Genomic DNA, 14,194 nt, shown 5'->3' with positions numbered 1-14,194 from the left:
ATAGCACATAAAACTAAAACAGTACACCATGTTAATCTTATATCAGACTTCTGAAATCAAATCCAAATTGATTTAGGGCACTGGAAAAGTTTCTGAAAATACCCAATATCACTATTCCTTCAGTTGTTTCTTCCTACTCCATCTTTTGCATCCTGCTTCTTCAGGGGCAAAACCCAAAAGTCAGTACAGCTAGGCAAATTAAAAATCAAAACTAGATACACATGGGAAGTTATTCTCTTATATTAGGATTAATTAAGGTCCCCTACAATGCTATCCAAACTAAGTATACATTCCTATATACACATCCTTGGCGGTCCTGTTAAACTCAGTGGGATTCACTTCTAAGCAAATATGCACTTAATGCTCTTCAGAAGGAATACCTATCGGGTCAATAAGATATGTTTAGTAGCAGAACTGCCATGAAAGGCAGATAACCCATCAAAAAGTACAACATATTGAATATATAGTTGTCAATCAGTAAACCTTCCCAACACATAAGTGTACAAAGCCAGTAGCTCACTCTAACTAATCTACCCAAAACTAGTAGAACATAGTGCCCAGAACAAATTCCTTCTCAGAATGTTGCCGTCTGCAGAGACAAAATTCTAGAAAGCCAGTACAAGTCAAAAGCATACCAACCGAGTCCACAGGAAGAAAAATCAGTTGATTTACTGGTTTTCCAGAGAACTTAGCTACTTCCAATAAAAGAGACACAGCAAGAAGCCAAGCCAGCAAAGATTTCTCAGGAAGTTTTTAGCTGGCAAGCTATCTGGCTTGAAAAGGGTCTAAAAACCATTTCGCTATATAAAAAAACTAATCATGTGTAAAGACACTTTTTGATTATCCTCCAGTTGTAATAGAAGTTTAGTATAATACAGAATTACAGAAAACATTCTCCTTCCAACATTTGAGAGCCAACACATACCACAAATTGCTATCATATTACTTTTGCATTAAAAGTACTTTTTTCAATATAATTTCAGAAGGTAGTTCAAACTGTTACTGTATTTGCTGAAACATTAACTCAAAAGGTGTAGTTGGAAGTAGTACTTACTATGAACAGAAAAACAGTTTGATATACCCTGTGCTACTAATTTGTTGTGTGCCAACCGAAAGGTAGACACTTCACTGGGCCTGTCTAGGTTCCCCACACACTTAAACACACAGTTTTGGCTAGCTGGGAAAGGAATAGAGCACTAATTTCAGCAAACCACATAGTTAATTAGCTGGGTGTTAAAAGGATGTTACTGAGGGCCCAAGTACATGCTATGTGCGTCAAAAAGGGAGAGGATATTCTTGGTTGTGGCACCCCAACTATGAAATGCCTTCACCATGAAAGTGCGACTAGTACAAACACCAGTGTTTTGGTGTCAGCTGAAAACTGTTTTGTTTACATAGGCAATTTATTAGATTGGTTTTGTCTGTTCTATTGTATTTGCTGCTTTCTCTGTTTTAATGATTATGTGGTTTTAACATTTTTATTGTATTGTATGATCAAAATAACACACTTGTATACTGCCCTGGTATTGGCAAGGATGAAGGGTGATTTTAAAATATTTTAATTAATAAATACTTTTACATGGATTGCCAGCAGAACCACCATCAAATTACAGAACGTGTCTGAACCCAGAGATTACCTATGATTTGTTTATGATTTTGGGGAGTCATATTTTTGCATGCTAACAGCACTGGAAAGCACCAGATTCATGATTTTTATGGTTCAGTGTATAAGCTACAGAGAGATGCGATCTGTGATTTGATAGTGGCTTTGGGGTGGGGGTAATCCCTTGTAAAAACTGTGATGATCCATTGGCAATCCTGGCCTCACATCATATTTCTATACAATGGCATTGTTGGAAAGCTCCAGATCCATTATTTTTACAGATAATATATTCTTGGCAGGTGCGGTGAGGGAAAGAATGTTATTAAAATCTTATGCCTCTGATGCCAAAATGCTTTGGGACAGGCCTGGGAGTTCATACTTGTTTCTGATATTAAGTTACAATGACACATTTCTTTAGCAATTTCCTGTCGACTTCCCTATTTGAATTGTGAAAACTTATTGCCACAAACAGCCCATAAAGCCTTTGATAATGTCCTCCTATGAAGAATGCTTGCTTTTGGGGATATGGGACACACAGGGTCCTGATGTGAAGTTTTATTCAGTCTTCCTGAATAAAAATCCACTGGCAATCCCGTCCAGGGACATTTGTTTTTACTCAAGTCATATTCAGAAGACCAGCTACTTAAAACTCTAAGAGTGTAATCCTATGGTTGCTAGAAAGCATCTAGACAGCCATAGGATTTTTCATTTTCTGGGAACTGAGCTCGTAGGTGGCGCAATTCATCCCAGGCCCCGTAAGCTCGTAAGAGCAGCATGGACCAGCCAAAAAGAGGGTGTTCCACAGGGCGGGGGCGGCAGAAGTGTCACTACAACACTTCCTATGCGCTGTCTGCCCCCCCCCCCGCCCCGAGGCGCCCTAGCTAGACAGCCAAAATGGGTCACCTAGCTGCAAATGCAGGGCAGCCAAAGCATGGAGAAGATCCCCTCTATGCTCCGCCCACCCTGCACTGGATAGGTGGTTGCCTCCGAGCTTGGAGGAGGTCAAGTATCCCCATAGGATTGCCTCCTAAATCTAAGTCAAGTACTACTCATCCTGGAACAGATGTTAGGAAGGATAAGAGTATGGCCTTTATGGAAGAATAACACTCTCACTTCGGAACCTGGGTCTCCCCACCACATCTCCAGCATCATCTTGCCCTACAATTTCCTGTCCTTTGAGCTCTTGGTCACCCCATTGTGCCTTCTCCTCCTTTGCCTCCATCTCATTTGTCACCAGCTGGAGCATAAATCCTGTCTCGATTATGAGTGGCCATACTCCCCTTGCTTCTCTATGCAGCAGCTGTGGATCTCACTGGCCTTTAGGCCAGGCTATGAGGTCCAAATTCATGCTACTTTGCAGGATCAAAGCCACCTGTTTCCACAGCCAGCCTGGGTGGCTCCCACTATAGGAGAGCAATGGGGTGGCTCACTAGACCCACAGATGGTTGACAAACTGTCACCAGAAAGGTCCAGACGGATGCACTATACTGTATTAAGATCACCACACATAACGTGCGATGCACAACATCTCAGCCATACTAAGTCTCCTTCATGCCAGTGCCTGCTGGATCCTCTCCTACCATCCACTCAGAATTTTTGCCCCTGCCCAGGTAGAAATCTGGATCACTACCACCCCACTTTCCTGCCTACATGCTTAAAAGCGTGAAGAGGGGCAACTTTTGCTCACCTTGAGAGAGGCCATGAGATAAGCTGCTGCTGCCGCCACCTGCATTTCAGATCTGCAAATCTGCTCAGGTTCAGGCCTAGAAGCAGGGAGGATGAAAACAAGGAAGGCAGTGGTAGCGGCTGTAGCTGCCTCACCCAGTGCAGGGTGATAATAAAAAAAAAAGTTAAGAGGGCAATAGAGCTGTGGGTGGTAGCTACGTCTGCTGCTGCCTCCACCATTCTTTTCCTCATGCCCAATACTTTTGGGACACATCCCTGGCCCTGACATATACATTGGGTGCAGAGCCCAGAGTTAATGGGGATGAAAAAGAAGATGACAGCAGCTATAGCTGCCTCATCCAATATTTCTCTTTACACTAGACAACTTAAAAAGTTTAAAGCAAAGGGCAGTAAAGAGCCTCATGGGTGTAACTGCATATTTCCACAGGCAATTCAATGCCCACAGGTGATATGTCAAAGATTGGTTTTGCACCAGGGTAGGGGAGCAACAGTGAACCTTAGTAACCTCCTACTCATAAAACCTAGTTAAGCCATTATGTTTCTGTAAGAAATACATAAGCTTCCAACCAAATGTTAGGCTCTTAGTAGGCTGGAAAGCAGCAGGTTTCTCCTAGCCTCCCAAGCCAGATGTCTTATGAGACAGGCAAGTGGAAATAGTGCTCTCCTGTAAATGTCCCCACCCAAACTATGCCCAAGATCAGGTATAAATACTGTATGGTCCAAGAGACAGTTGGAACAGGTGTCAGTGGTATGATCAGGCAAGGACTGATGCAGAACCAGAAAAATAGTAGAGTTCCAGAAAGACAGTTCATCTATATTCATCACTTATCTTAGAGTAGCACATAATATAAGAATTCTGGTGCAATTTATAATCTACTTTCATGACTGTGCAACACTAGTTTCAGAACTTGTTCCTTTAGGAGTCTTGCCCAACCTAATACCTCCAAGATGCTTCTGACTACAACTCTCATCAGCCCCAACTAGTACAGTCAATCACTATCCATGATGCAAACCGCAAAACATTTGGAGGGCAGTAGGTGGGGGAAAGACGTTTTCAGGACTTTTGAGGCCCTCCCAAGTGTATGGAACAAGAGAAGTCAGTCATCAGAAGCCTAAACTTGGGATAGTTTTTCATCCAGAGTTATAAAATTGTTCTTCCAAGAAAAAAATATGTTATATAGAATTAATGTAATTGAAGCTCCTATGCAAATTCAAAATATCTTTGTCAATAAACATGTGGATTGGTGAAATCTATTTTATTGGTCTAGAAATATATAACCTATTCTGAACTAATCTAGAGCCAAGATGTTTGTTCAAAGTGGCTCTGTATTTAATTAAAACATTTTAGATAAATCTGAGAAGACTTCTGATCCTAGGGGTGAGAATTAGAGCTGTTCAGCTTTGCACCTTCTTTAAGAAATATTTTAGATACAACACTTCCAAGTGACGATTTGATGTACCAGCCATTTGGCACAATAACTCTTGTTTCATCAACTATGCTTCTTTAAACAATAGAGCACAGGTCAATGGAAAGAAGCCATACCACCCTAGAGATAATTCCAAGGCAGAAGAACTGTAAACATTCATATACTTATAACAGAGGTAGACAGAAGGCAAATCTCCAGATGTTTCAGACTTCAACTCCCAGAAGCCCTTGCCAGCATGGCCAATGGTCAAGACTGCTAGAAGTTAACATTGAAAACATCTGGAATTCTACTTTCTGCCCACCCCTGACTTACAACGTTAACAAGTATTCAGTTCATTGGTGGCTATAATCCTTCCCTTCTTGGACTACCCAAGTTTTCTAAATAACTACTCACCTGATCATCTGTGAGGGTTAAGAACTGCCTTTAGCCAATGAGGCAGGGAAGGTTCTGCAAGATTCCATTCCTTTTTTCTTTTGAGCCACAAATGACTAATGCAACTATTTGTGGGCAGGCAGGCTACTTAATCCCCTTCATGGATCACTGCCCTGTTGTGGCGAAGGGGCCTGCATAACTCAGTGAAGCCATAAGCTATGCCATGCAGGGCCACCCAAGACAGACAGATCATGGCAGAGAGTTCTGGAAAAATGTGGTCCACTGGAGAAGGAAATGGCAACCCACTCCAGTATTCTTGCCAAGAAAACCCCATGGAATGTATCACAAGGCTAAAAGATATGACGCCGGAAGATGAGCCCCTCAGGTCGGAAGGTGGGAAGAGCAGAGGGAATTTCCAAGTAGCACCAGAAAGAGTAAAGCGGCTCGGCCAAAGTCGAAAGGACACTCAGCTGTGGATGGGTCTGGTGGTGAAAAGAAAGTCCGAGGCCATAAAGAACAATATTGTTTAGGAACCTGGATTGTAAGATCAATGAGTCAAGGTAAGCTGGAGGTGATCAAACATGAGATGCCAAGAGAACACGCTGATCATAGCAAACACTCTTTTCCAACAGCACAAGAGACAACTCTACACATGGACATCACCAGATGGTCAATATTGAAATCAGACTGATTATGTCCTTTGCAGACAAAGATGGAGAAGCTCTATACAGCCAGTAAAAACAAGACCTGGAGCTGACTGTGGCTCAGATCATGAGCTGCTTCTTGCAAAATTTCGGCTTAAATTGAAGAACGTAGGGAAAACCACTAAACCGTTCAGGTATGACCTAAATCATATCCCTTATGAATATACAGTGGAGGTGAGGAATAGATTTCAGGGATTAGACCTGATAGACAGAGTGCCTGAGGAACTATGGACGGAGGTCCATAACATTGTTCAGGAGGCAGAAAAGCTAGTGGAAATGATAATATTCCAACTGAGCTACTTAAAATCCTAAAAGATGATGCTGCTGCACTCAATATGCCAACAAATTTGGAACACTTAACAGTGGCCACAAGACTGGAAAAGGTCAGTTTACATTCCAATTCCAAAGAAGGGCAATGCCAAAGAGTGTTTAAACTACCGCACAATTGCGCTCATTTCACATGGCAGCAAGGTGATGCTCAAAATCCTACAAGCTAGGCTTCAGCAGCATGCGAACCGAGAACTACCGGAAGTACAATCTGGGTTTCGAAGAGGCAGAGGAACTAGAGATCAAATCGCCAACATTTACTGTATCATGGAGAAAGCAAGAGAATCCCAGAAAAACGTCCATTTCTGCTTCATTGACTACGCTAAAGCCTTTGATTGCGTGGATCACAGCAAACTCTGGCAAATTCTGAAACAGATGGCAGCACCAGACCACCTTACCTGTCTCCTGAGCAAACCTGTACGAGGGACAAGAAGCAACAGTAAGAACCAGACATGGAACAACCAATTGGTTGAAAATAGGGAAAGGAGTACAACAAGGCTGCATATTGTCGCCCTGCTTATTTAATTTATATGCAGAGTACATCATGAGAAACGCCGGGTTGGATGAATCAGAGGTCGGAATTAAGATTGCCGGGAGAATTATCAACAACCTCAGATACGCAGACGATACCACCCTCATGGCAGAAAGCGAAGAGGATCTAAAGAGCCTCTTGTCGAGGGTGAAAGAGGAGAGTGCAAAAGCTGGTTTGAAACTCAACATTAAAAAAACGAAGATCATGGCATCTGGCCCCATCACTTCCTGGCATATAGAAGGGGAAGAAATGGAAGCACTGACAGATTTCATTTTCTTGGGCTCCAAGATAACTGCAGATGGTGACTGTAGCCATGAAATTAAAAGACGCTTGCTCCTGGGGAGGAAAGCTATGGCAAACCTAGACAGCATAGTAAGAAGCAGAGACATCACCTTGCTGACAAAGGTTCATATACTCAAAGCTATGGTTTTCCCAGTAGTAATGCATGGCTGTGAGTGCTGGACTATAAGGAAGGCTGAGTGCCAAAGAATTGATGCTTTCGAACTGTGGTGCTGGAGAAGACGCTTACGAGTCCCCTGGACTGCAAGGAGGTCAAATCAGTCCATCCTAAAGGAAATCAACCCTGACTGCTCATTGGAAGGACAGATACTGAAGCTGAAGCTCAAATATTTTGGCCACCTAATGTGAAGAGAAAACTCCCTGGAAAAGACCCTGATGCTGGGAAAGATTGAAGGCAAAAGGAGAAGGGGATGGCAGAGGATGATATGGCTAGATAGCATCACCGATGCAATGAATATGAACTTGAGCACGCTCTAGGAGAGAGCGGAGGACAGGAAGGCCTGGCGTGCTATGGTCCATGGGGTTACGAAGAGTCGGACATGACTTAACGACTGAACAACAACAGGCTAGTTAATATTTTTTGTTGGCTAGTAACTTCTATGAACTTATTTGCAAGGCTGGACTAAGTAGTCATTAAAATATGTTGTCATTTAGCAAGGATTTTGTTTTTTTATACCTTGACTGTAATTAAATAGTAGACTATTGAATAAGGCACACAGAGTATTTGCATCAATGCATGCTCCAGGCAACAAGGTAGGGGTGTGTGTGTGTGGGTGTGTGTGTGTAAGAACAGACATCTAATCAGCAAGAATTCTTATTTCAATAAATAAAATCAAGGAAGATACATTACAGTATGAATTATTCTTTGTTGCTACATATTTACTACCAAAAGAGTACATATTTGAGCCAAGGAGGCTCCTTTCAGTTAAAGTATTCACTATGCATCATTTTGAAACACTATTATTTGTACAAAATGCTAGTGTAGCAATGACTGCTCCTCCTCCCCACACACTTTATTCTGTTGAAGATTACGGAAATTTAACAATTCAATAAAAGACAAGATCATCAAATGAATTGAAGGATAGACAATTTATGCTTATATTTTGTTCAGATGATTGTGATGTCATGTAGTGTTTCCACAAGAATGGCCAAAAAGTGAAAGAATGGAAAAACAATCCAACGGAAAAATGGTACAGATCAGTCTTGTTTTTATATGTCAAATGTTTAATAGCCTTTAGTCAAACATTTAGTCAAATGTAAATAAATGGCCTTAAGAGACCTATCTTGATTTTAACTACATAACAAGTCAAGGATTAGCAAAGCCAAAAATATACTTAACATGCATCCGTTTGTGGCAGTCAGTAACCAGAAACAAATGCTACTGTGGCTCAGCTGTTTGAACTTTACTTCCTAACTGTTTTCTGTGCTGAAGACGTCATATACACAGTTTGGGGAACAAAAACCATTTAAGACAAATGGTTATCACGACCAGACAGCCACTTTTGTAAATGCAATACACTGGAGGACTGAAGGGATCGGGTAGGAAGAAGAGGAGAAACTTGGAAGGCATGACAACCACACATTAAAGAGAATAAATTCTACCAGAAGCTCTTTTACAGCTTTATTTACATTAATGACCAGGTTACATAAATCTTGTGGATTAAGGAGTTCTGGATGACAGCTGCTGAAAGAAAATGAGATACATTCTTTCACAACAAGTATCCACAGAAAGTATAAAATGTGAAATTTATTCAACTCCTTTGAAATAGCAGATTGAGCCTTCAATTTTTTTAGTGGCTATCTGAAGAATCCAAAGTATTTTCAGTTATTTAAGGATACAGGTAATATTACTCCTAAGTATTTTCTGTTATTTAAGGATAAAGGTAACATTACACACAAAGGCCAGTAGTATTTTATAATTCAGTTATCTACTGCAGTTTGCACTGATAAATACTTCTTAAAACCCGTTCGCTTGTTTTATGCCCACATGTCAGACAATAGAAAGCCATAAAACAGAATTGATGTTCTCCTTTAAAGGCCAAAGCAAGCACATTGCCGAAATCAACACCTACCTCACAGAAAATGTTTTAAAATTTGACCTCGTTAATTTAATCCCATCACACACCAAATCCACTTCGCACAAAGCCCAGTAAGAATAGGCGATAAGGGGCAACACTTCTCTCAATTAGCCTATCAGCTCTTCCCCGCCCCGCCTCCCTACACAACCCTCCCTGGGGGCCTTAAAGTAAGTGCTCGGCAAAAGGGACCTCACACAAACAAGCAGTACTGAAAAAGCTTGAAATATAGGGCAGCCCTGAAGAGAGTGAGCCAGTTGGCAGCATTCCTTCAGAAATATCCAACTAGACCCATGGAAGCCGGGGCCTAGCCCTAGAAGGAAGGCCGGTCTCACACACTCCCGAACCGGGAAGCGGTGGCAGCTCTTACAGCCGAGGTCCCCCCGCTCCGCAGGATGCGTGCGGTACCTTCGGCGCGGCTCCTCCGCCTCTCCCTCTTCCTCCTCCCTACTTCCTGCATTACTCGCTTCTCGTTCCCCATCTCTCTTCCTTCTGCAGGCTCATCTGCCTGCATTCCTGGGCCGCTCACTGCCTCCTCGCCCGGGGTTCATCCTGGGGCTCAGCCTCTCGTTTACCCCCTCTGCCGCCTATTCCCTCCGATAAAGGAGGGGGGCAGAGGCTCCCGCCCGCCCGCCCGCCCAGCCCCTTCCTCCGGCGCCTCGAGCGCTCCAGCCCCTCCGGCACTCAGCCCGCCGCGCCCCCCTCTCCCCCGCGCCCAGCCCTCCCGGGCACTCCGCTCCCCCGCGCACGCGGGCCGACCCGGCGCTGCCGCTGCTCTTCCCCCGCGAGCTCGCTCGCTCCTCCCGCTCCCACCGACCCCTCGGCGCAGGCAGGCAGCTCCTTCCCCTCCTGAGACTCACGCCACAGCGCCTGAGGCGGGAAGCCCTCGTCCTCCTCTCGCGCCCCGCAGCCCCGAGCTCGGGCCTTTCGCCGCAGGTCGCCGCGCCGCCCCCGCCGCCGAGGGGGGAAACCGCGCCTCAGGGCTTCGGGGCGCCCCTTCCCTCAGCCCAGCCCCACCCCGGCCAGCTTCCCGGGCCCGGCCGTACGCTCGCTGGCTCTCACCTGCTACCCGCAGCCTCCTCCCTTCAGCTCCTCCTCAGCCGCGCCGCCTCCACCTCCGACTCCCTGACAACAACTCCCGCCTCCTACGCTACCCAATCCTTCCCCACTAGGAATTTCACAAGTCATTGGCTGCGTCGCAAATAGTTGCTTGTAATTATTGGCGAAAATGTACGCCTGTCAAGTTCTCGCTCCGCCTTTTCATTTTCAGAGCGTTTCGCTTTACACTACGGCTTTGCCGCCCCCACTTCTTTCCTTATCTTTATTTTTATTGGTTCAAACTGTAGAAGCGGCGGCTACGATAGGTCAGTTGGGATGTCTCCGCCTCCCGGCACAGGGTCCAATTTAAGTTCCTACGCTCTGCTTAGTTTGGTTGCACAGTAGGGAGGGTCCCCATTCAAAGAACAAGAGAGAGCGCACCTTACCTAGAGCCAACCCTTTTCTGATGGGATTTGTGATTTTCCTCTTTCCTCTAAATATTTAAGGCTGTTCCCACGATAATTCACTCTTCTCTAAGGAACATTAATGACATGTTTAAAATATGCCACATCCCAGTTCAATTTCCCATATTTTCCTAGAATAACAGAACCAGGAGGTATCCCACACTCATAATCTCTGTCGCAACCTCCTGCTTTGAGGTCGGAAACAGTATGTGCAAAACACTTCCAACAGCTAGTCGAAGTTTCAGACTTGGCTGCTGGGTTGAATTGTTTTTTTATAACTGAGAACACTCCCATACCTTTCTGATGACTTTCAACACTGTTATCCTTCATCCATATTTTTACTCTAGACTTAAGCTTATCCAATGGACTTGAGCACACTCCGGGAGAGAGCAGAGGACAGGAAGGCCTGGCGTGCTATGGTCCATGGGGTCAAGAAGAGTCGGACACAAGGACTGAACAACAACAAATAAGCTTATCCAATTAATGGTCTCCTCCATTTTTTCTCAGATGTGGAACTTACAGCAAAACGGAACTATGCAGTTTATAATATTCTTATGTCATTTTAATGCTATTGTTATTTTATCAAAGCTTCATAGGAAAGTACAATTTGTGTGATGCACCAAGCCACTGAAATAACACTAATCTGTATTTTGACATCCACGGGGGAAATTATGCTTTAAGGGCGCAATCCAATCAAGATAGGTGGCTGCCTCCGAACTCGGAGGCAACCACCTATCCCGATTGGATTGCGCCCTTAAAGCATAATTTCCCCCCTGTGGATGTCAAAATACAGATTAGTGTTATTTCAGTGGCCTGAACTCCAAATTCAGAGGCAACCGCCCATCCAATGCAGGGCAGGAGCAGCACGGAGGGGATCATCATTTGCAGCTAGACATCTGATTTGGGCTGTCTAGCCGTGGGAAGTCGGAGTGGGGAGAGGACGCCAGATGATGCACAGGAAGCGCCAAGACAGCACTTCTGGCCCACCCTGCCCCTAGGAATGCCCCGTTTTTGCTGCTCCGTGCTGCTCTTATGAGCATGGAGCACAGGGCTGATCTGCACTGCCTATGAGGCAGCGCAGGAGGGGGTGGAGGTCGGTTCTCAGGGACTGACTAGCAGCGATAGGATTGTACCCTAATTGTGTTTGAAAAATGCTTTTGAAATTCACAAGGGGGGAAATTATGTTTTAACTCTGTCTGTAAAAATTCTTTTTTCTCCATAATTAGAAGACAAATTTGGTAACACAAGGTCATTTGACCCAGAAGGATAAAGTTGCCCTCAACTTTTCAATAAAATAATAAATTTTAATTATAATTTATTAGTAAATACATTTTACTGTTTTGTTACTGGCTATGTTATCATTGATTTATTAGCAAATTTACTAGTGTTTAATAGTTAATCATAACTACTTTGGTAATATTCTACTCCTAAACCTGCTTACTTTGAAACAAGTCCCATTGATTGCAGTGGAACCTCTGTCCAGGTAAGTATACTTCGGATTACAGCCTAAAGCACACTATACCAGAGCGTTTACATTGTACAAGAACTTTTGCATTGTACCAGACTCAGTACTTATAGCTGCAATCCTATGCACACTAACCTGGAGTAATGAAACCAATAGGAGTTCCATCTGAGTAACCATGTATAGAATCACCCTGTAAAATGCTCATTTAATAAACCTAGTTGCTGTCAAATATAAACTTATAAATAGGAGGTTTGAGCATGCTAATCTTGTAAATATATTAATAATAGAAGATGATGAATTTGGGGAGGTTCTTTGAGGACAGGATAAGCATAAGTGCAAAGAAGGGATAGAGTCAGGATTATGTGATATGATGCAAACAACATATTTCTTATCAGTAGGTAAGAAGGTCAGCCTCATCACCTCAATACCCTGTTTATGGTTTCCAAGCCTTTGGATGGCATCTAATGAAAACAAAACCTTGGGCTACATGGACTTTAAAAAAAATTGTGCTGATGGGAAGAGATGGAACATATAATTGAAAGCTGTCTGAGAACCGAATAGTGTTCCCCTTTTAATTGCTTCTGTTTAATCTTCTTGGTGACTCCTGCCTTTGTTTTCTTTAAATCTCCCAGACAGCCTATGACAGACTGGGGAGTTGCTTGTGAATGGAAAACCATAAGACTGCTGAATTTAGAGCCACTAAAAGTAAGGGCCGCTTCTAACATTATAATTAATAATATGCAAGTACTACTGTGAAACACACTGAAAACCTCTCGTTGGAATGCTTAATACACACAACTAGCCTCAGGTCAGTCTTCAATATCTATCTGCAATACAGTGTTTGACTTCAAACTATTTATGTGTAAAGCATTCCAACCAAAGAAATTTGCAGACACAGCAGTGTCTGAATTTCATGTAAGCACTTGCTTTCCACAGCCATCAAGAGGTATTCTATGATAAGACTACAGTAATGTGCAAAAACAATTGTGTTGCAGTCATGAAAAAATATTGATGGAAAAGGGAAATGGAAGAAGAGCATCTGACATTGTGAACAAAGAGCATTTGGACTAGAATACAAATACTTGAAGGAACAGAAGAACAGTGGACAGCACAATCCTTTCCATGTCTAGTCTGAAGTAAACCCACTGAGTTCAATATGGCTTACATCTTAGAAAATTTAGGAGGTATATTTTTGTCCTAAATTGCTTTCATATAAAAAGACAATAGCAGAAGTGAGAAGGAAATCTATTCTTTTTAGTGCTAATGCTTTAAACACAAGATTGTCTTTTAGATACTAAAAATGGAAAGTGGACAGTGGAGAAGCATGGTTTGTTTTTGCTTTTACAGGTACCTCCATATCCTTTTCCATTTACAGTGCACGCACCCACATTGACCATAGTCCAAAAGCCCTTTGAAATCAGTTAGCATCATAAGTATCCTTAATGTAATGGCAACAGTCCACTACGCCGTTAAGAAAACATGAGTGCTACTAAAATAATTTTCAAGTGTTTATAATTATATTTAAGTCATGGGGGGGGGTGTCCTTCAAACTTAAAGCTAGCTCCTATTTGATACCCCTTAGCTGAAATAAGGGCTTAATTCTCATTATCTTGTTCATTGAAAGCAGACTTGGATCTTGCTATTGCTGGCAGAGAACTTCAGATAAGGCACTGAGCTTTAAACCTTCCTTCCAACAGAGCATTGACCCGGTTCACACGTCACACTAAACCATGGTCAGTTGTTACCATGGGTGATTGCAAGGTGGCTTAGTGTGACATCCGAACCTAGCACAGCTTTTCCGTCCTGGGTTCCTTTTCACAAACAAGCCACCCTGAGAACCTATGGCTTGTAGTAGGGTTGTTGAGGGTGGCTTGTTCTCAGGGTGGCTTGTTGTGACATCCAAACCCAGCAGTTGCTTCAGTGTAGGTTGTTTAAAACAGGAAGACAGCTGCCTGGCAAGAGTGGTGAAAAAGCCTGCTGGCCACTCCTCACAATCTTGTTAATGATATCCCCTCTTTATTACATCTTGAAGTGACACTAGCCAATTTACGCCTTCATTTTGTTGGCACCTAGACGGTGGCACTTTTTTTCGCCTTCGGGAAGATTTGCGCAAATATAACATTTTCCCCTGCCTTTGGGGAGATTTGTGCAAATCTAGCATATTTTTCATGTTTGGGGACATTTGTATGTATTTAACTTTT

General features: G+C 43.2%; 1 protein-coding gene across 11 annotated transcripts in view; it reads right to left on the bottom strand.

The window, feature by feature from the left end:
- Window positions 1-10,145, bottom strand: part of NUMB (NUMB endocytic adaptor protein) — a 120,346-nt gene extending 110,201 nt beyond the window's left edge. For 4 of the 11 annotated variants that reach the window (XM_084847214.1, XM_084847265.1, XM_084847241.1 and 1 more), the window contains exon 1: window positions 10,089-10,145. The gene's annotated coding sequence lies outside the window, so the exon portion shown is untranslated. Of the gene's footprint in view, window positions 1-3,290; window positions 3,367-9,886 lie in introns of all 11 variants that reach the window. The other 7 variants (XM_084847222.1, XM_084847273.1, XM_084847249.1 and 4 more) reach the window with 2 other exon arrangements.
- Window positions 10,146-14,194: the final 4,049 nt, after the last annotated feature.

Source organism: Heloderma suspectum, chromosome 1 (assembly GCF_057233095.1).
Source record: "Heloderma suspectum isolate Gila_16-S chromosome 1, 16-S_ref, whole genome shotgun sequence".
Classification (NCBI taxonomy): domain Eukaryota; kingdom Metazoa; phylum Chordata; class Lepidosauria; order Squamata; family Helodermatidae; genus Heloderma; species Heloderma suspectum.
Note: the sequence above shows the minus strand (reverse complement) of the source record. Positions and strands in the feature narration are given on the sequence as shown.